The 21,815-nt window shown below is 47.1% G+C and overlaps 1 protein-coding gene across 3 annotated transcripts in view; it reads left to right on the plus strand.

Moving 5' to 3' along the window:
- The window catches only part of cnih3 (cornichon family AMPA receptor auxiliary protein 3), a 140,379-nt gene that overhangs the window by 45,087 nt on the left and 73,477 nt on the right, over nt 1-21,815 (plus strand). The gene's annotated exons all lie outside the window — the stretch shown is intronic.

The raw sequence follows: 21,815 nt of genomic DNA on the forward strand, positions 1-21,815 counted from the left end.
TCAGCAGGCAGTGCTTTCACTGAGTTTATCTCTTATCCTGCAACCTAACCTGGTCCGGAGCAGGTTATCCGCTCAGCATAAGTTACCATGGAGATCAAGCTCGCTAAAAAGAGAACCAGCGTCGTAGGACCGGAAACCCATAGTTTTCCCTGAAGTTAGCCCGCTAAGCGAAAATCCTGCTTCGTAGTACAGGCCTCAGATCAGGCTAAACTAACCTGTATCTGCTCTGTCCAAACTCACAACAACCTCCTAAAGAAAGAATTAAAGCAGCGACTGTATTCGCCATGACACAGACAGTCTGTGGTTTGTACGTGTTTAACTTTTGTCTAGTTTCTGAACAGATATGAGGAGCTTTGAGGAGTTGATTAAAGAGACTCTCACACACACACCGAACATATTGATAGAATTTTAGATTTTTTGATTTGATTTTGGATTTGTGAATGGGAGAAGTAGTAGATGGAAAACATACCAAACACTAATTATTCAAAGTAGAGTATTTCATTTTATACACGGTAATACTAAGGAGGCATAGGCCTATAATGATATAATGTTTGACATTATTGATAAAAGAAAGTGATTTGTTTTCCCTGTCATTCGTGTGTTTTTCTTATCAGAAAGTGAAGTGATTTATTTATTCGTATGCTCCAAATCCAAATGTTTCCCTCAATGGCCTCTGTGCCCTGGCATGTGGCCTTTGCGCCCTGAAAAAATGTGTGACACCAAAGGCCAAATGGCCTTGCCCCTAAAATTACGAAAATCCAAGCCTGGCTACCGGTAGCTCGCAAGCCCTCAATAAGTAGCTCGCCAAGCAAATCCAAAATGTAAAAAATACACCAAAAAAAAAGGGAATGTAATTAAAAGAATCTACCGAGTGCATAAATGAAACCTCAATCATAGCGAACTCTATCTACTTACTACAACTCTATATCTATCTAACACCCCTCCTCCCCCCCACAATGAATATTGACCAATCACGTTCCTGCAACAGTTTAAAAGGGGAGTGATTAGTAAAATATGCATAAATGGAAAGAATGCTGACTAGGTAACATAAGATAAGAATAAACAAGTTTAAATGATTTGTTATTGGGTGTGATCATATTGTAAAGATTTTTGGATTATTGAAAAGTATACAGCTCTCTTTCATATGAGTGTTGAGAGCTTTATCCATAAATTCATTTTGTGCTCAAAGTGGGGTGCATGCCCCCGGACCCCCCTAGAGATGGTGTCTCCCAACCTTTTTTCCCAAGAGCCCCCCCAAATGACTCCTGTTGGAAGTTGCGTCCCCCCCCCCCCACACACACACACAATTGGGGGGGGGGGGGGGGGGGGGGGGGGGGGGGGGGTAGTTAAAGTTTAAAAGTCTCAAAAATGCTACAACTGCTGTCACAAACTGGATGAATGTGAAGTGTTTGGTTAAAGGAGGATGAAAGCGTAATTAAGGATCACTATTGGAGTGACTTTGATGGTTATTGGAAGACACTTTGATGGTTATTGGAAGAAATTAAAGGACGGCGCAGCAGTGGAAACAATTCACAAAGGGATTAAACTGTTTAAAACACATGCTCAAAGTAAACCGGATTTTGCCGATGTGTTTATGTGGATTCAAAAGTCGTAAATAATCTAAAAAACATTTTTTTAAATGCTCTTATCCAGACAAGCCTGGTTTGGACACTTTACAGGCAGAAGAAACATTTATATTAAAGAAAGAATTATACATTTCTGTCTTTTTATGCCTCTAATAGCTACTAACTTGAATTTTTATTAAAATTAATTAATTATTTTTTTATATTGTATTGTAATGTAGAGACAAGGCTTTTAGTGACAATCATGTATTGCTTTACAATCATATGTAAAAAAAAACAAAAAACGAAAAAGTCTAAATATGATATTTGGCCTCAAATCATCTGAGGCCTGGCGCCCCCCCTGCGATCTTTGGCGCCCCCCCAGGTTGTTAACAACTGCCCTAGAGCATGTGAGGTCCACCGCCAAATAAAGCAGGTTAAAATATAATTAAATTGCAGCAAACAGCACACAAAGGTTAAAGGTAAGCATATCATAATGTTAAAATGTGCTAAATATATACACTGCAAAAAAACTAAGAAAAGGAGTAAAAGTAGCTCACGACTTGTTTTATTTTTTGAAAGTAGCTCTCATCCTAAAAAAGGTTGGAGACCCCTGCTGTAGACACTAATTAGAAGAACACAGACTAAAACAGCAATGTACAGACGAATCAGATGATTAAACATGATCTTAAAATATATTTTATGATGTGTTTTTTTAAAAATTTAATTTGCATTTTTTGGGAATTCTTATTTGAATCTTTCTGCTGACTGTACCTACCTGCCCCTAATGACCAGTCGCCACTGATTAATATTGCAACAATCAGGGACGTGCACAGACATTTTGGGGGGCGGGTGCTCAAGTGAGAAAAAGAAACTTCCCATAATATATAGGATTTCCTAAATACCGAGGTCCAAATATGTTAGGGGGGTTCGGGGGACACCCCCCGAGATTTTGGGGATTTTCATGATCTAGTTAGGTGCTTTTTAAGTCCTGTGGGGGGTCACAAATTGGATAATATATTGATTTCAAACCATGTCAGTGGGCTGCAGCATACATTAGTTTTGAAAGAATTAAGAATCAGTTGATTGTTGCTATTAATTATCTGGACATGCAGAAGAGGATAAAAATGATCACAAAACATTGTCAACATTCATTTTCCATGTCTCTCGCCTTTCCATAACCTGCATCCTCTCTTCCATCTTCTTTAGTCTCTCTGTCTTCTACCTGTTCATTACTCTCTCTGTCCTCTACTCTTTCTCTTTGTTCAATCTCTTCCTCGTTGTTCACTTTTTGCTCCTTCTCACTTGTCGCTCCTGCCAGTGAATTAAAAGCAATTCAGCAATTTAGTGAATTTCACTTGTTTGTTTTCATTCTTTTTTTCATTTAAATCTGTTTTGTTTGATTCTCAAAAGAGAACAAAGATGTAAGCAAATTGTGTTTTATACAATTGTATGTTATTAAGACATCATAACTTCAATAGATGTATGTTGTTTTACAATTATGCCTATTGTAAATTAAGACTATTGTTATAGATATATATATATAGATATATATATAGATAGATGGGTAGATGGGGTTATTAAGCCTACATTCTTTTTGTGTGACTGTGCAGTTCCTCCCTGACTTCCATCACTTTCTCTCTCTCTCTTTCTCTCTGCCTGTCCTGTCTCTTCCTTACCAAAGCTGAGCTTCGACTGACGTAGTCTTTTCATTATATCTGAGTCAGTGTAAAAAGAAAACAATACAATGTTATATCTCCATTGTTTTACTCAAATTTAAATGAAAGAAAAGCATTACAGCGTTTGTTAAAAGGTAATCCTTCTGACATTGGATGAATTATTAACTTTAGCTCTCTAGCTAGTTTATTCACGCAATTTAAACCAAAGTATAGCTGCAATATAAGTTAGTGTGCATGTTGTCGGACGTCCACTGACTAACGTAGAGCGTTCACACAGGATCTGCTGGTCATATGATGTCCTGATGAACAGAAACACAAGCAGCCCGCTGGACTCAGATCTCTAGATACCTCATAACTCCTCCGCTGCTCCGATTCAAGTCAGGGCTGCGGTGGTTTGTTGATACATGTCGTCTTCTTCTGTTTGCTTTAATCGAGGCTACGTAGTTATGCAGCGCCCCCATCGGCAGTAAATAGAAGTACTACAAAGAACCCCGTTTAGTGCAATTATTTCACAAGTTTTGTATACACAGCTCGAAAAATATTACCGAGGTCCGGACCTCGGTGACCTCAATGGTAGATACGGCCATGTTTATAAGAAAATGTTTTATAACAAAAACTTAAATATAGTTGCACATCTCTGACTTACTGACCAATTCATTTTAATACCTTCACACTCACGCAATTGTTTAATACTCAACAGAATTCTACAAAAAAAGACAATGGTCTTCTTTAGTATTCACAATGCACAAGAGCAGACAACAAACTTGTAAAATTAATAGTTATTAAATGAGCAGCCAACAATCAAAATTATGAAGTTACTGTTTAAGGACATTACAGGCAAAAAGATAGTTTTTTCATGTAGGCCCTACTTGTTATTTTGGTCTATTTTGCTTCCATGTTTTCTTTCACTCGAATGAAAATAAAACTTCCAAGAAACACATATAAATGGTGTTCGTTTTACTACCATGTCTCAATTTATCTACTGTATAGATTTAAAGCTAAACTGCATATTTAAACATGACATTTCAGGGGGAAATACTGACTTGATGTAAGTAACTATCTGGAGAAGTTGTGATCTGCTTGTGTTCTCATTCATAACACTCCGTTCGATGTCTCACTAAGGGCTGCCCCTCATCCGCGGAGCAAACAGAAGCATCAATCTCATTACGCCAATCCTGATTGGCAGGTGATCTTGACGTCAGCGTCAGGGAATCCACCCACTATAAGTAGCTTGCGCTACGCCGCATGCGTCATTCAAACACCTCTTCTCGCTTCAGAGCACATCTCTATATTGGTAGCTGGGCTAGCTCACACAGTCCACAGACGGAACCAAGCTAACCAAGCTAACTTCGGTCGACGGGCGCTCGCCGGCTACTTTTATACTTCTGCAAGAAGTCTGTCGGTACTAACATACCAGTTAGTACCACATTCGACCTCACCTTTTTTATTTTCTCCGGAAATCGAAAGGTAAGGTTTTGACTTCAAGCTAGCAGCACACCACATTGCTAGCTTGTCTCCCTCGCTATCGACACCACGACGGCGAGAACGTTTTTTCTTCTCTTCTCACACCAGAGAAGAAAGGAATTAAGAGACTATTAATTAACACACCAGTTAATACTCTTTGGAAATAAATCTACACCGTCGCTTTTCACCGGATTAAGGACGAGTTGGAAGATTTTTTCCTCGGCAACTTTCCTGTTGAGAGCGGGCCCTCTCCACGCCGTCACCAAGGCGGGCAAGATGGACGCCTCTCTCCCTCACATCAGAGGAGTCAGGAACTCGGTTGCTCGGCTCTGCGACTGCGGGTTAAAAATTTCAGGCACAGACACACACCAGGTCTGCTCGTCCTGCCTCGGGCTGGAACACGCCCAGGAGGCTATTAACAACCCCAGCTCGTGCGGACATTGCTCCGCTCTAGCGCGCCAAACTAGCTTGTCGAGAATGGACCTCCTCATGTACACTGATGCGCCGGATGGCTATCAGGACACGAGGGCGTCCACTGCTAAGATTGAACCCCGCACTGTGTCGGTCTGGGGCTCATCTACAGCGGCAGCTGCAAAACCAGAGTCCCGCCATGTGTCAGGTTGGAACTCGGTAGCGGCTAGAGACATGAGATTGGGGCCCCACGCTACACCAAGCTGGGGCCCCCGGCTGGACCTCACCATGGCTGCGCTCGCGGATGATATCCTGGAGTCGGAATGCGTGGAGAACAAAGAGGATTCCTCTGAGTTCCTAATCTCTGACTCGGATGAGCAGGAAGAGGATATCTTCAAGCCATCAGCTCAAGCTGCAATGCCGGGAGCGATTGCTGCTCCCCCGGGCGATAGCACACCAGCTTCGCCCTGTCTGGGTATGGACCTGCAGGGCGTGTGTCAACGTGCCGCGTCCAGGCTAGACATTCCATGGCCTGAAATGGCCAAGGAGACCTCTAGGTCCCGCTACGAGGGGGAAAATGTGCCCCAAGCAGCGAGGAGAAAGAGGCAACTCCTTCCAGTCTTTCCGGAGATGCTGGACGAGGTGTCGGTCTCCTGGAGAGACCGTCCCTTCAGCAATAAGGCCCCAATCCAGGGTGCCTCCTCCCTGGACTGTGACGGTATGGAGAGGCTCGGCCAGCTCCGCATACCGCCCATGGAACCGCTGGTAGCAGCCCACCTCCAACCGAGGCTGGCTCCGACACCAAGCAGGAACCCCATGCTACCGGTGAAGGCAGACCGATTGCAGTCCACGTTGGCTGATCGGGCCTACAAAGCCGCAGCGCTGTCCGCCAGGGCACTCAACATTTCCTCACTGCTAACTGCCTACCAGGCAGAGCTCTGCGGGGATCTGTTGAGCGAATCTGGGCCGGCCATATGGGAAGAGATCGCAGCGATCACGGACATTTGCCTCCGGGTGCAGCGCTGCACGGTCCAGGCCACGGGCAGAATAATGGGCATAATGGTGGTGCAGGAAAGAGCCAGGTGGGTCGACCTGACCAACCTCCCAGACCGGGAAAAGAAGGATGTAATGGACATGCCTATCGTTCCCGAGGGTATTTTCGGCTCCACTCTAGTCTCAATGCAGCGGAGACGCGAGTCGAAAAGGAGGGAAGACGAGGCCCTCCACCTCTGTCTCCCTCGAAGGGTCCAGCCGCTACCTGCAACGGTTTCACGGCAGTCCCTCGCCCGAGATGCCTCACACCCTGCCCGGTTCGACATACCGAGGCAGCAGAGGCCACAGCCCGCCCCGAGTCCCCAGCCCAGGCAGGAGACGAGGGGCGAGCTGGCCTAGCAGATCTCCGGTTATGGCAGCAGCCGTGCAGGCGCAGCCGACCCAGATCCTCAGCCACCTGACGGGAAGAAAGAAGCGGGCAAACCTCCTCTTCTCCCCTCTCTGACAGAGCTGCGTTCCCCAGCTCCAGATGTGTCCCGTTGCCTCGAGAGATGCATCAACGCCATCCTCAAGTGCACAAAACACATGTCTGTCACATATTGTTGTGTTTTTTCTGTATAAAGCATTTCCGCTGACGTATCCAGGCTCAGGCCGAGGGCGCAGCTCAGAAAATGAAAGAAAAAAAAACAATAAAACCAATAAACAGTCCGCCCATTGTTCCCTTTTGAGAGCAGCTACGGCCTCTCTCAAAAGGCGGACATTGGACGGGTCTGTGAAGGCACCTCCGCGACGCGCATGCGCAGTGACGACTGGGGTTGTGAAGCCACCATCGTCACGCACAGGCGCAGTGGCGACTGGGGCTATGAAGCCACCACCGTCACGTGCAGGCGCAGTGCCGGCTGGGATTGTAATAACACCACCGTCACGTGCATGCGCAGTGTCGGTGGGGATTGTCGAAATGGGGTACCACCGCGTTCAGACACTAGAGGGCCCCATAACACAATAAATAGAGACTCTGAGGGTAGGAGACGTGACATCTCCGCTGACTCTAAGGAGAAAATAGTGGAAGATGCTCACAATGTCCGCTTGGGTTTTCAAGAAAGTAACACAGGGCTACAGTCTCCAACCCACTGTCAATCCCCCCCCTCGCTTCTCGGGCATTGTGTATTCACAGGCCCGGGGAGAGTCAGCCCATATTCTGGAGAGAGAAATTCTCTCGCTCCTAGAAAACAAGGCTATATCTATAATACCCGCCGAGCGGAGTCAGAGCGGCTTTTATTCCAAGTATTTCCTCGTTCCCAAACGGGGAGGGAACGGAATTCGGCCAATACTAGATTTGAGGGCTCTGAACGCGTATCTAAAAAGATACAAACTCAGAATGCTCACTCACACATCTCTGCTGAGTCTCGTGCGACAAAACGACTGGCTCACATCAGTCGACCTGGAAGATGCGTATTTCCACATTCCAGCATATTACCCACACAGGGAATATCTGTGGTTCGCATCTCAGGGTGTCTGTTACGTGTACGAAGTACTTCCCTTCGGTCTGTTCTCAGTCCAAGAGGGTTTGTACGATGTACGGAAGCCGCGGTAACCCCGTTACGACAACAGGGTATTCGCCTGGCAACCTACCTGTACGACTGGTTGCTTCTCGCACAGTCAAAACAGGGGGTTATTACACGGACAAATGTCCTCGTAATACACCTGCTCGACCTGAGTTTCATAATAAACACAGAAAAGAGCATGTTGTCCCCAGCCCAGACTGTACTTCCCCTGAGGGGGTTTCAGCACTGGAAAGCTGCCCTCAGATTAAACCCCGCGCGTCATGGCGCGCAGAGTGTAATGGTCACTATGCGCTGCGTGAATGGCACTGCGCCACCGGCCGCACGCGACTCTTAACTAGTACGGGGCGTGCCTATGGGTGCTGTCTTTCGCAGAGGGCGGTCACCACGGACGCATGTCTGACGGGCTGGAAAGGTATTTACGAAGGTCGATCTGTGAGGGGTTTTCTGGAGCAGAGACCTCCAACGGTCGCACGTGAATTACCTGAAGCTTTTAGCGGTGTCCCTCACCCTAAAACGCCTTCTGCCTTTTCTCAGAGGACGCCATGTCGTGAGGATGGACAATACAAACACAATATCGTATGTAAACCACCAAGGAGGTTTTGCGTTCTCTCCAGTTAACATGCTGGCACGCAAACTGATCCTGTGGAGCTGCGGTCGCCTCCTCTCCCCGAGAGCGATGCACGCACCAGAAGTGACGAACCTCGGGGCAGACTTGCTATCCAGAGGTGTATCACCATATACAGACTAGACTTCACATCCAATGGTTGTGAGTCAGCTGTGGGGGTGTTGAGGCCGAGCCGCAATAGATCTATTCGCATCAAAAGAAAATGCTCATTGTCAGCTGTTCTTTTCAATGCGCAATCTAAACGCACCGTTTGGTGTGGGCGTGCTCGTGCACGTTTGGCCTCCGGTCCCCCTGTGCGCGTTCCCACCCCTGGCTCTGATAACCCCAACTCTGGCCGGAGGAAGGGAACATCACCACGCATTGATCCTGATAGTTCCGCACTGGCCTGCAATGTACTGGCTGGCGGAGATTTATCGGTTGCTGTGCGGTCAGTCGTGACAGCTCCCCCTACGCAGGGACATTCTGTCTGAGGCGGGAGGGACGATTTTTCACCCACACCCGGAGTGTCTCGTCCTGTGGACCTGGCCCGTGAGTGGTACAATCTGAATACAGTGGGTCTCCCGCAGAAGGTGATGAACACTATTCAGAGTGCGAAAGCTTCCTCCACTAGGTCTCTTTATGGCTGAATGTGGAGGGTGTTTTAGGAATGATGTCTTAGGAAGGACACACCTCTTTTCAATGCCCTGGCGGAGTGATTTTATCATTTCCACAGGACTTAATTGAAAACACAGGGTTTCCAGGTCACTGGTGACCTTGTGGGACTTGACAGTGGTTTTAGATGGGCTCGCTTGTACCCCATTTGAACCTCTGGAAGAAGCTGACATGAAGCACTTGTCACTGAAGACAGTGCGGTTACTGGCCCTGGCATCCGCCAAGCGAGTCAGTAACATTCATGCACTATCTGTACATCCTTCATGCACTTAGTTTGTCCCAGGGAAAACTAGAGTGTTGCTGAGGCCCAACCCTGCCTTTATCCTAAGGTTGTTGGTTCAGGTACCCCAATTGACATTAAGGCATTTCCTTCGCCGCTGTGTCCCTCCGGGGAACAGCAGCCGAATTTGCTATGTCCAGTCCGTGCTTTACGCAATTATATGGATAGATCAAAAGAGTTTCATCATAATGACCAACTCTTTGTGTCCTTGGCTGACCCTCAGAAGGGCAAGCCTGTTACTAAGCAACGGCTCTCTCACTGGATTGTGGAGGCAATTGCTTTGGCTTACAAGAGTCAGGGTCTGCAGGCACCTTCGGGTTTGCGTGCTCATTCGACTCGTGGTCTGGCTACATCCTGGGCTTTGTTCAAGGGTGTCTCCATCCAAGACATTTGTGCAGCGGCGAGTTGGTCCTCGCCGCTGACTTTTGTCCGCTTTTACAGGCAAGACGTCTCTGCTCCCAGTGTGGCCTGAGCAGTGTTGGGCACCCTGTTGAGTCAGAGCTCTACCTGTTAAGTTCTGGTTGGATTGGTGATTTTCGAGATAAGCTTGTCTGGCAATATGGGAGCTACAATATCCCATAGTGAGACATCGAACGGAGTGTTATGAATGAGAACTATAGGTTACTTGCGTAACCCCAGTTCTCAGAGTAACATGAAGTGAGATGTCTCACCAGACGGCCCTCCTTGCTATGGTGAAGCGAGAAGAGGTGCTTATTTTGAATGACGCATGCGGCGTAGCGCAAGCTACTTATAGGGGGTGGATTCCCTGACGCTGACGTCAAGATCACCTGCCAATCAGGATTGGCGTAATGAGATTGATGCTTCTGTTTGCTCCGCGGATGAGGCGCATCCCATAGTGAGACATCTCACTTCATGTTACTCTGAGAACTGGGGTTACGCAAGTAACGTATAGTTTTTTTGTTTTATTCTTTTCGTCTACAATGCCTCACTAACTGCATGCAAATTAGCGCATTTTCTCCAACTACACGACAACTTAATAACCTTCCACTACTTTGTCACTCTAAAACTCTCAAAGTGAGGAAACAGGCGAGTGTGTTCTGCTTCATCACACCTCAAAATTGCTGCAGCAGATATCAGGAGAAGTGGTGGAGAAAAATGTACATTAGCTTTGGCCAGCATCGAAGGCTGCCCCGGGTGAAGTTGTTTGAGGATTTGTTCCTTTTAATTCCCCCTCCCTCGAGTATTTGGGCTTTTAAGAACACGGTTGGCTGTTAATAATGCATGGCGGTATAGTAGAGCACGAGCAGTTAGTTTGGAGGTGACTTTGACTTAAGAGCTCCAGATCGTGCAGCTTGACTTCCACACGAGCAGAAGAGAGAAAAAAGTTGGATAAGGAGACGAAAAGATTGCAAGAGGAGGGTTATAGATGGAGATAGACAAGAGGTGAAGATGCAAATAAAGTAATTATTTAGCTTGAAAGTCATTTTGAAATCAGTGCATTAGGTTTCCCCACTTTCATATTTTGTGGTATTTGCGTATCATTATGCAATTGAGTGCATATGAAAGAATCCTGTAGGTCAAAGGGGTACAAAAGGTTCCATCTAATTTTCTCTTCCTGTTTCTTTCTTCTCCCATTGTTTCCTAAATCCATCCTTCCCCTTCTGTCTCCCGCCTTTAATATGAAATGCATAACTGCTGCCCAGTTCCAGATGGAAATGTGGACCTAAAATGGATGACTTCACCTCTGAAGATATTAATCTAAAATATTTGAATACGGTTTTTTTCTGGGTTCCACAAGCCCTAGACTTTTGTGTATTTGGAAAAATAATTATATTAATAAAACAGACATTTCTATATGGCCAGTGATGGCTATATCAGCAGGTGTCGTCAGAGGATCTGTTCCTTTTCATCTTCTCGCTGCGCGAGAGTACCGTGGCTACATTTTTGTAGCCTACAGCGTTCAGGTTTGAACGTTTGATCTGAGGGATTTCCCTGCAAGCAGCTGGCCGCGTGCAGCTTCGCGACTGACAGTCGGAGCTACGGGTTGTTAACGCGTCCTCCAGGAGCTGTGGCCGGCTGTGCGCTGTGCAGAACCTCGACAGACAGGTTTGTCTCAACTTGTTGCTGGTGATGGCTGTGTCCCCGCTCCCTCTCCCGGCTAAGTTATCCTGATTGCTGTCATATTTTTTGTTTGGCTTAGACTTTCTGGTGACGACAGTGTTCCCGCTTCCTCTCCCATAAAGTTGCCCTTATTATGCTCTTTTGAAAGTTCTGCTTGTGGCGTTGTGTCCGAGCTATCATTAGCGTTTGAGTCCCAGCTTTAGCTGCGTCTCTCATTCAATTTAGTATGGAAAGCCCAGGGTGCCATATTTTGCCCGTTTTTTGTTTAGATGCAGAGAGTAAGCTAAGTACAGGTCATAGTTACTACTGTATATACGATCCTAGGCCATGTAAGCACTGGCCATGGTTACTACTGTGACCATGGCCTACGGTTCTATGCGGGCTGTTCTATTCCATAGAAGCTAATTATCTGGTCTTAACATTGTGTTTTGACTTGGTCGCTTGATTGGCTAACACCTTGCATATACTGTTAAGCTTAATTATTTAACTCAGCCGGTGAGGGCAGTGCTGTCGCTCCCGGTCCCGGTAACGCATAGTTTTGATTGCAGTAGCGCTATATCGTTGTATTTACTGCTCCTAGTACTAGACTCCTCACACTAGGATGATATGCAGAGAAAAATCTTCACTGTGTGTGCTGTGTGCTCTGCATGTGTGGCCATTAAAGAGGACTTCATCTTCCCAATATTATAATATCTAGTGTGCAGCCGTTTGGCTAACACTTTTAGGCACCGGCCAAAGTTACTACTGTAACTACGGTTCTAAGCTGTGTAAGTACTGGCCATAGTTATTACTGTAACTACGGCTCTATGATGTCTAAGTGCTGGCCATAGTTACTACTGTAACTATGGCTCTATGCTTCATAAGTACTGGCCATAGTTACTACTGTAACTACGGTTCTAAGCCGTGTAAATACTGGCCATAGTTACTACTGTAACTACGGATCCAAGCCGTGTAAGTACTGGCCATAGTTACTACTGTAACTACGGCTCTATGCTGTGTAAGTACTGGCCATGGTTACTACTGTAACTACGGTTTTAAGCTGTGTAAATACTGGCCATAGTTACTACTACGGTTCTAAGCCGTGTAAGTACTGGCCATAGTTACTACTGTAACTAGGGTTCTAAGCCGTGTAAGCACTTTCCATGGTTACTGCTGTAACTACGGCTCTGTGCTGTTCTCTTCTTTAGAAGCTACTTATCTGGTCTTACACATGTGTGTTATTTTACTTGATCTCGCTTGATTGTTGGCAGCAGCCGCTTGGCTAACGTCTTGCGTGTACTGTGAAGCTTCTTTATGGGCTAGGCTAGGCCCTGAAGTTCCGGGGCCGGTTGTTGGCTGCTTTCCCAGCAGCAGCTGAGTTACTGGGCTGTCTGTATTTCCGGCCCTTGGGTGGTTTTCACCTTAACCCAGGGGTACGAACCGCAGTTCCGGCCCCTAGCCTTCGGCTGAGCCAAAATGACAGTCGTCAGCGATCCGGCAGAGGCCCTAGTTCTGAGCCAAGAGTTGTCCGTCCTTCTGTCCAAGGACGCAATCGAGCCAGTAGACCCTCTGCTTAGCCCAGGGGGTTCTACTCGGCGTACTTTCTCGCAAGAAAGTCGACGGATTTTGCCTGATCTTGGACCTCAGAGGAATCAACAGATTCCTGAAGGTGCTGCCATTCTATATGCTGACCACAGCACATGCACAGGTGGAGTGGTTCTCAACCGTGGACTTGAGGGATGCCTACTTCCACTTGGGCCGGGCAAGATGGTGCCTTATATTCAGTTCCTCCGGCCCTTGAGCAGACATAATGAACAGCCTTCACTTGGACGCCAAGTGGCACAGGCACATGGAAGTCAGGGTGTCACAGCGTTGCCTCCACTCTCTGTCACGCTGGAGGGGCCTATCTCCTGATGGGCGTGCCCATGGGCGCCATCCCACCCCGCCAGGAGACCATCACCATAGGTGCATGTCTCTCAGGGTGGGGTGCAGTGCGGCAGGGCAGGACCGTTCAGGGTCAGCGGTCTGCCCAGGAGGGTGCGCGCCATGTCAACGTGCTAGAGCTTCGGGCTGTGCAGCTTGCACTCATGCACTTTCTACCCAAATTGGGGGGCAAGAATGTGCGTGTTCCTTGGGACAGCACGTACGCTGTTGCCCAGACAACAGTCCCTTCTAGATAGTGGACGTTCTCACTCCACTCTGAATTTATGTGGCTGCTATTTCTGTCCGACATGTTCGGGTCGACGGCGCCATGGCGGGGTGCCACAGGTCGGTGTCCCTCTTTATGAGAGGGGCTTTACGGCAGCGTCCCTCTAGCACCCCGAGGGCTCCGGCTTGGGACCTGCCCCTGCTGCCGGATGCCCTATCATCTCCTCCCTTCGAGCCCCTGGGGCTTAGGTGGCTGCCCACGAAGGCAGCATTTCTGCTTGCCTCAGCCTCAGGGAAGCGAGTTGGGGAGTTGCATGTCCTCTCCATAAACGATACATGCCCGAGGTGGACCCTCAGGTGTCGCAAATGTGGCATTCCTGCACAGGGTCAAACCCACTTCAATCAGCCTGCCCAGCTGGCAAGCTTTGACATTCAGGAGTACGGCACGTCAAAGTTGCTGTGCCCTGTGAGTGCCCAAAGGGCGTATATCGAGGCTACTGCCTGTATACGGCAGTAGGAGCAACTCTTGATTTTGCCATGGCGGCACTAAAGGAGGTTATGCCCTCTAACCATTGGTTGCTCCACTGGGTTGTCGATACCATCTGACATGCCTACGGGACCAGTGCCTGCCCCCTGCCATCAGGGCTGAGATGCCACTCTACAAGGAGCATCTCAACATCTTGGGCTGCCCTTAGAGTGGTACTCCTGGAGACCATCTGCGCCACGGCGTGGTGGGCGTCTTCTGGCACATTCTCCGTGGTCCTTTTGCCGAGCTCTGTTGCTTCCAGTAGTGAGCAAGGGCTTGGATTCTTCATGACATGGTTGGTATTGGTCATCCAGTGCTAAAGCACCACCTCTGGCGGTCAGTAGGGACAAAATAGAACGATAGTTAAGGCTGTAACTACGGTTCTATTAACTCAGAATTCTTGTGTGCTCGCGGGAAGATTCTGGCAACAGATCCTCTGACGACACCGGCTGATATAGCCGGTGTCACGTGGGTCACAGGTGACTTTGTTGTTATTGGTACTTTGTTGTTATTGGCATGCGCGCGATGGACATATCCAGTGCTAAAGCACCGCCTCTGGCAGTCATCCAGGACTCATAGAACCGTAGTTACAGCCGTAAATATCGTTTTACTTACTTAATTAAAATTACTTTTTGCAAGGATTTTATTTTTCAAAGCAGATATTTAAACAATAATTGTGTATCAAAGAATTTCCAAATGTCATTTTTGTGTTAAAGACCAACTTCCAGGTTAAAGACACCTGTGAATAAATGTGTAGGAAAATGATGAATACATTAGATTTTCCAAAAAATATACAGAAATATACACTACAGTGACATCTGGCGTCGTTTTTGTAAGAAATGTTCACTTCCGCATAAAAAAGCCTCGGCACGTGACCTCCCGTTTCGACACAGAAGACACAGAAGAAGTTGAACATGAATATTCGAATGCATATGACGGACCACAACCTTATAATTATGAGCCTGCTAGGCGTCCAAGAGACCAGGAGCAGCCAAGGATTAGAAGAAATAACGGCCATCGGAGAGAAATTGAGCTGTGGTGTGAGGACAACCAGTGGTGAACTGGGCAGCTATCTTGGTGAGTGACCGGCGTTAGCTACAGAATGTTAGCTAACGTCACATCACAACATTGTGAAGTTAGCTATCATATATCAGGCTATAACTAACGTAGCATTGATAATATAGTAACGTTACTGGCAGGAGTGTTGATACTGATCCATAACAGAAACTAATGCGCAACTTTCAGCCGTATCTCGCGTTACCTAATGCAACTCCACACTACGGTGCTGTGTACCGGAGGGGAGACGCGAGATACGGCTGATACTTGACGATCTGGCGGAGAAAGGTTGTGTAGCCTCCGTTGATATGCCGTTGTAAATGGCTTGATGGAAAGCAGGTGTGTAGTCGGGGAGGGTGCACAGCTGATTGCAGCAGGTGAGTGGAGGTTGAGCCGGGAGCCAGGAGTGACAGCCACCACGCACACACAAACAACACAGACAGGGGGAAACAAACAAACACAAAGGAGATGGCTGGAGCAGTACAGCCACCACAGCGTTACCTAATGCAACTCCACACTACGTCTTACGGTGCCGAGAGTATGTGCTGCAGGGAGGTGGATGCACAACGGACCCAGGAACGAACGCTAGCTCCGGTCCTTTTCCCGTGAGGGAAACTGTGGACTCGATGTCCTGACAGGCTGGTATTTGTGCAACCTTCACAAACACAATACTGCACCATGATTACAAATGGTGAAATACAATGTAAAACTACCGAAAAATACCAGCTCACTAAAACACAACCGCTCAACTCAACGCAACTACTAACTATACCCGCGGTCAGAGAGCGGAGATGTTTACCCTTTGTGATGTAATATGACGCGTTTGACGTATGACCTTAAAAAAAAGCAGTTTTTAAGAGCAGAGCTCAAAATTGCTCCTTTCCTTCTGAATTCCTGCCCTTATGTCTCGTAAAACATATCAAATCCTACATTCACTTTTTTAATTGTAATTTTCAAGCAAGTTTAATCATAAATGTAGAAAAAAAAAAACCTGCAAGATGCTCTTTAAAGGATTTCTTAAAATAAATATACTTAAAGGTAGCATATATGTCCTTTTCTGTAGGATCATTAAATAACCTTTGTTTAAGGTTTGTTTTGAATAAAAACATGTGAGATTCCTCTGCAATAATCAAGTGATAAATCACAATTAATATTTGTCTTTGATTGACAGCCCCAGTAGGCTATATAGCAACTTCATTGTTGTTGGAATACTTTTGATACTTAACGCACTTGTTTGCTATCTTTCCCAAAGTAATATAAGAAAATAAATTAACGCCTCCCCCCCCCCACACACACACAAATCCACATTGTTGAGTCTGTTTTTGTGTGCCTCACCATCATGCATCGATAGATTTAGAGGTGTTAAGTTGTTGTTTTTGTCTTCACTTTTGGTATAGACCAAGGCCAGCTATCAAAGCAATTCTATCCATGACCTGATCTGATGACCATTTATCCTCTTGGGGCAACAGCTGATATTCAGTCCGCAAATATCAATACTAAGACCTAATCTTACGTGGGCTGGAGGTGTCCTTGTCAAAAGCTGACTCAAAACTACACCCCCGGCGCCAAAACATTACAATTCCTTTATTTATCCCGCAACGGGGAATTTCTATTATTATTACATGTTACATTACATGTTACATTACATGTTACTGTTAGACACTTTTATCCAAAGCGACTTACATACTCAATACTGTGGGCAATCCCCAGAGGAGTAATTTGGGGTGAAGTGTCTTGCCCAGGGACACAATTACATGCTGACTGCAGTGGGGTTTGACCCTGTGAACCCCCTGATCCCCAGAAGTGCAGACAAAGTAAAGAGAATAGACTGTCATATATTTATATTCATTAAAAAAATAACTAAGTATGCACACGTTATTATTAATTAAAAAATACGATACGTAAAAAAAACAAATAACAGATAAGTACACCATGGTCAAATAAAATGGTAGTATTTATTAAAAAAAATTAAATTGTGACCATGTAAAATTAAATAAGTACCGGTTACTGTTTTCCGATTGTAAATAAATTGAGAGAAAAGATTAAGCATATATTGCACAAACATGGCAGCGCCATCGCTCTGACACCTCTCCATCAATGCATATGTTTGTCTCATTAAACAGTAAACGATATCTTTAAAGCCCCTGTCACACCGTCCCGAAATTGACACCCGATGGACACACGATAAAGGAAATGTTCAAATTCGGCTCTGATCGTAACAACATCGGGCCATTCGTGAGGGCATTTTAAGCCATCGTATGACCGCCGGTTGAGTTTCTCAGGCTCCGGCAGCAACTTCGTGAGCGGAAACTTCGTAAGGCCCTCACGAATGGCCCGATGTTGCTACGATCAGAGCCGAATTTGAACATATCCTTTATCGTGTGTCCATCTGGTTGTTTTATTGCACAACAAAATCATGTAAACATATTATGTAAATAACCCAATTTGTGTTCTGTGAAACTAAAAAGGATATAATATATTATTTTGAAGGCGAGGAAGTTGTTGTTGCTATGGAAACAACATGACGGAGAAAACTTAATATCTTCTACATATAAAGATGGAGAAAGTAAAGAACAAAGTCGGAAAATATCAGTACAGTATCATAATACTTTAACATAATTGTTTGTGTTACTTTCGTTGCAGTTGTATGTCTTAAATGTAATGTAAATGTTGCCTTCGTGTGTGGTTCGGGGCCATCTTCGTGCAAAATTTACAATTCCATATTCGTGTGTCCATCGGGTGTCAATTTCGGGACAGTGTGACAGGGGCTTTATAGAGTGAATTTCCCCTAGGGGATTAAAACCAGTATATCTTCTAAGTTATTCTACAGTCAGTAGAATGGTGTTCCACCAATTTGGAGGTCGATTGTTTGACCTGCAGTCAACATGAGGAGTTGTCCTAGGGCAAGCGTGGTAACACTGATAAAGAGCTGTGTTAATGCAGTCCATTTACCATAAACAAGCTAAATTACAGGAAAAACCTCCACTGGATAATACAGTTTAAGGACACAAAGTTAGGTAATGTAATAACAAGTTGAGCTTTTTCATTACATGTTTCATTACGTTTTTTAGCAACAGCATAGTTTCTCCCAAGATACCAACCTTTTTGTTTGGAATCTAAAACTCTTTTTTTTTTTTTTTATCTTCAGATTTTAATCTTCTTCCTGTCTTTTGAATTCAGCAGTATGATTGCTGCTCCCTGAATACAGCTATTATCACAATTCTCCTTCCCTCTTTCTCTCACATGCACAATCACACATTTACAGTAATCATCCATATGATCCGCTTCTCACTAGCTCTTGCATAATGTCTCCCACCCAGCATTCGTTTCTTTTCTGTAGCTGTCTCTCTGTCTTGAAACCAGGCAGTCTAATTAGCACTTTCTGTCAGCTTGCCTCCTCGGGAAGGAAACCTCCCATTGAGAACACCATTTCCACACAAAACTTGTACATGCACACACAAGCTCAAAGGGGTAATCTAACTATTAGTCTTTCCACAGATTTGCAGTAAAATGAGAAAGATGTACAAGTTTCTCTTTCCATCTGTCTCTGCCGCTCATTCACAATCCATTCTATGTCCAACTTCTGTAGAAAATAGCACAGTACATTGGGTAGGCTGTTGTTTTTATCCTAGAAATTAGTCGATTCGAAGAAAAGTAGGGCTGCTGTTGCTGGAGGAACTGTGGCTCTGGTTGCTGATGTTTCAAAGGCTCATTGTGAGCCTCTCCGCTCACACAGGGTTTAAATCGGGACGGAAAGAGCAGGTTGGTGGAACACAGGCGTTTATTAACTCCAAACAATAATATGCGCGGGTCTCCAACGTTGCCCGGGTGGGAAACTTCACAGGTCCTTTGGCGACCTTCCAGGATCCCGCCTACTGCATAACAGAACAGAACCAGGTTATGACATGCTTTTCTTCCCGCACTGATTACCTGATTCCGATCAGCTGTCTGGCCTCCGGCCGAGCCACTCCCTTCACTCCAGCAGCCAGCGCCCAAACCACACCCCGCTGCCACATACCCCCATCGCCCGACTCAGGCTGGGATCCCGCCGGCCGCAAGCTGACTCTCCCACCCCCCCCCCTCCGCTGAGCGAGAGAGGAAATCAGCCACGACCATCCGGTTACCCGGCTTGTGGATCACCTTGAAGTTGAAAGGCTGTAACGCCAGATACCACCGAGTGATCCGAGCGTTGGCATCCTTCATACGGTGGAGCCACTGGAGCGGGGCATGGTCCGACCAGAGGGTGAAAGGGCGCCCCAGGAGGTAGTACCGCAGGGCGCCGACCGCCCACCGTATGGCGAGGCACTCCTTTTCCACCGTACTGTAGTTCACCTCCCTCTGGGCGAGCTTACGGCTAATGTACAGTACGGGGTGGTCGACCCCCTCTACGTGCTGGGACAAAACGGCCCCCACCCCACTTTTCGAGGCGTCGGTCTGCAACACAAAAGGGAGAGAGAAGTCAGGAGAATACAGAAGCGGCTTACCACAGAGGGCTTTGTTAACCCACTCAAACGCCAGCTGACACCGCTCTGTCCACTGGACCGGATCTGAAGCACCCTTTCGGGTCAGGTCGGTCAGGGGACTGGTCAGCTCCGAAAAGGACGGGATGAACCGCCTGTAGTAGCCGGCCAGCCCCATGAACCTCCTGACCTCTTTTTTCGTCTTGGGCGCCAGACAGGCTGAAATGGCAGTTGTTTTCTCTATCTGTGGCCGCACCTGCCCGCCACCCAAGTGGTACCCCAGATACCGTACCTCCCTCCGTCCAACCGCACACTTCTTCGGGTTGGCCGTGAGCCCCGCCTGCCTCAGGGACTCGAGCACCGCCCCCACCTGCTGCATATGCTGCTCCCATGTCTCACTGTGAATGATGACATCATCCAAGTAAGCAGCAGCATATGCAGAGTGGGGACGCAGCACCCGGTCCATGAGCCGCTGGAAGGTGGCTGGAGCTCCGAACAATCCGAAAGGAAGTGTGATGATTTGGTATAAACCATACGGAGTGGAGAAGGCCGTTTTTTCCTTAGACTCTGGAGAAAGGGGAATCTGCCAATAGCCTTTAGTTAAATCCAGCGGTGTGTAAAAGCGAGCAGTGCCTAGCCGATCCAGGAGTTCGTCGACCCGGGGCATTGGATAAGCATCAAATTTGGACACCTCGTTCACCCTGCGGTAGTCCACACAGAACCAGATTGACCCGTCAGACTTACGTACCAGCACGACGGGGCAACACCAGTCACTGGTGGACTCTTCTATCACTCCCATCTCTAGCATAGCCTGAAGCTCCGCCTGAACAATTTTCCTCCTGTGTTCAGCCAGCCGATAGGGCCGTGAACGAATGGCCACGCCCGGGGGCGTTTCTATGTGGTGGTGTATGAGAGAGGTGCGCCCTGGCAGCGTAGAGAACACGTCGGCAAACTGCCTTTGCAACGAAGCAACGTCTGCTCTCTCGCCCGGTGAGAGATTGTCGCCACAACAGACCGGAGCTACTTTGTTGCTTTTAATGACCTCCGGTCCCAACTCATCTCTCTCAATCACCGTGGTGGCCAGAGAAACCGACGCCACCTCCCTCCATGCTTTCAGGAGGTTAAGGTGGTAAATCTGTGTTGCTCCCCCCCTGTCAGAAAGCACCACCTCATAATCTACGTCCCCCACTCGTCGTGTGACCACGAAGGGTCCTTGCCACTTGGCGAGTAGTTTAGAGCTAGAGGATGGGAGTAATACAAGCACTTTATCTCCCGGTGAAAATTGTCTCAGTTTCGACCCTCTGTTGTACAGGCGCTGCTGACGTTCCTGAGCCTGGAGCAAATTCTCCCGTGATATCTGCCCCAGTGAGTGGAGTTTTGCTCGCAAGTCCATAACGTACTGTATTTCGTTCTTACTGGTGCTTGGACCCTCCTCCCAGTTTTCCTTAACTAGGTCCAAAACACCCCGGGGCTTCCTACCAAATAACAGCTCAAAGGGAGAAAATCCCGTGGAGGACTGGGGCACCTCCCGCACTGCAAACAACAGAGGATCTAGCCATTTATCCCAATTACGGCTATCTTCGTGAACGAACTTACGAACCATGTTCTTTAGTGTTTTGTTAAACCGTTCCACCAGGCCGTCGGTCTGCGGATGGTAAACACTAGTCCGTATTGAATGGACGCCCAATAGTTCATACAGCTCGCGTAGTGTGCGTGACATAAACTGTGTGCCCTGGTCAGTCAGCATCTCTTTCGGGATCCCGACTCGGGAGATAATGTGAAACAGTGCCTGCGCGACGCTCTTTGCGGAGATATTACGCAGCGGCACTGCCTCGGGATATCGCGTTGCATAATCCACTAGGACAAGTACAAAGCGATATCCCCGTGCACTCCGGTCTAATGGCCCGATGAGGTCCATTCCAACTCTCTCAAAAGGCACCTCAATCAATGGTAACGGGCGCAAAGGCGCTCTGGGGATGGCCGGCGGGTTAACCAGCTGAAATTCACGGCAAGATGCACACCACCGCTTCCCATCTGCGCGAATGCCCGGCCAATAAAATCGGGCCATTATCCGGTGTAGTGATTTGTCGTACCCTAGGTGACCTGACATGGGGTTATAATGAGCCGCCTGGAAAACCATTTCCCGAAGGCTTTTTGGCACCAACAACTGGGTATTTATCTCTCCTGTCTGTGTGTCACGGCTTACACGATACAGCCTGACCCTAACCACCGTAAAGTGTGGGTGAGTGACTGCTGCGTTTGGGTGTAGCTGGGAGCCATCAATACTCACCACCTGGCCGAAGGCGTGCTGAAGGGTCTCGTCCCTCGACTGTT

This window comes from Notothenia rossii, assembly GCF_949606895.1.
Source record: "Notothenia rossii genome assembly, chromosome: 8".
Taxonomy (NCBI): Eukaryota; Metazoa; Chordata; class Actinopteri; order Perciformes; family Nototheniidae; genus Notothenia; species Notothenia rossii.